Source organism: Elephantulus edwardii, unplaced genomic scaffold, assembly GCF_000299155.1.
Source record: "Elephantulus edwardii isolate Elephantulus edwardi_28Jun2011 unplaced genomic scaffold, EleEdw1.0 scaffold00132, whole genome shotgun sequence".
NCBI classification, from domain to species: Eukaryota; Metazoa; Chordata; class Mammalia; order Macroscelidea; family Macroscelididae; genus Elephantulus; species Elephantulus edwardii.
In genome coordinates, this window is record NW_006399882.1 from 2188969 (window position 1) to 2190838 (window position 1870).

Here is a 1870-nt window from a genome sequence, read left to right on the forward strand (position 1 = left end):
TGCTGCCTTTTGAAATCTTCTATTCAACTCTTTGGTATCTTGAGTTCTTCCTTGTGCATTGGCTTCTCTGCGCTCCAGTGCAATTTTCAGAGTGTCTTCTGACATCCATTTTTGGTCTTCTCTTCCTCTTCTGTCTTTGCAATGAACATTAGCACTCTTCCTGGATGATACCCTTGATATCCTCCCACAATTCATCTGGTCTTAGCTCATTAGTGTTCAAGGCCTTAAACCTGTTCCTGAGATGGTTCTGAAATTCAGGTGGGATAGACTCAAAGTCATATTTTGGTTCCCATGGACTTGGTTTAATTTTCCTCAGCTGCAGCTTGAACTTGCATATGAGTAGTTGGTGGTCTGTTCCACAATCATCTCCTGGCCTAGTTTTCACAGCTGATATTGAGCTTCTCTAGCTCTCTAGGTTTTTTTCCACAGATGTAATCAATCTGATTCCTGTGCATACCATAACAACAAATAACAACAGGTACTCCTCAGGAGAAAGACGGGCACTCTTCTGTAAAGACCCAGAAAATCAGTGAAAAGTTGCTATGAGTGGCCAACAGCAGAGTCTGAGTTGGAAAGAGGTTTTAGTCTTGCTGTTCCATTTTCAAAGTGCCTGTACCCATTCCCTATCCCCTCCATGCACACGTGCCGTAGGAGTATCTAGACATTATTGACCTCTGGAGTCCCCAACCTCCTCTTGATTGTTCAAATAGCTTGTCATAAAAAGAGTGAAGAAGTAAATATTCAATTTGTGAGGATATTTGTCTCTTTGACGAAACAGTACATTTCCCCCTCCCCCCCCTTTTTCTGAGCTGCGTGGTGCCACTGTTGTAAAACAGGACTAACATCGGGCTTAGGGGGAGACTGAGAAAGATGGGTTCAATAATGTATACTGCATTGAAACGGATGAGGGAGAAAACCGTTTAAAAGGGATATCATTAGGTATTTTTGCCATGACAGGAGTCCAGAGTGAAGGGTACATAGTGGAGTGGACCTGGGGAGAGGGATTGTAAAACAATGAAAACATTTTTCTTTTACTTTTCCAAGAGAGTAGTGTACTAGGGGGAAGGGTTGGGAGGGGAGAAAAGTGCAACAATGAGTGAATGGAAATCAAAAGTCTCTGAAATTTTCATTGAAATTAATAATAAATTTTTAAAAAATAAACAGTACATTTTTAAGCCATTTCTATCTTGCCCACAGAGATCTCAAGACTTAGCTATACTCACTGAAATGGAAGTATTATCTTTAAAAAGAATGCTATTATCTAATTGAAATAGTTGATGAGTGACTTGAAGAGAAGAGAGAAAGATATGATTGGTGGTGTCAGGCATTAATTAACAGAAGATTATATTTCAAGGAGATTTCATTTGGAGGAGATTTGCAATATAGATTAGAGGGAGGAAATCCTTACAGGAAGATTATTGAAATAATTCTTAGTAAATTAATCTGATTTCCTATTCTTTAGAGGGCCACTAGACTGATAAATTGGGATTTAGTAAATTAATTAGTACCTTGCATTAATCCTTAAAGGATTCAGAGTCACTTAAGATTTGCTGTGTTATTGTAATTATATATCTTGAAATTTGTTGTGATCTGGTTTGTTCAGTCACTCTGCATTCACTCATTCATCTAATATATGCGCATTGATGATTTACTGGGTTCTGGGTATTGTCACTGAGTTTGTTAAAACTGTAATAACTGTTCATGCCTCCGTGGTGCTTCTCATCCAGTTATTTCAAGTTTACATAATAAGAAATTTTGGTGTAGCATGTTGCACAAATGAAATGTTGTAGACATGGGATTTGAACCAAGGTCTTCTGATTCCAAAGCTGGTATTCTTTCCACAAGTTCTTTGCAAGCCGCTTGTCTGGAA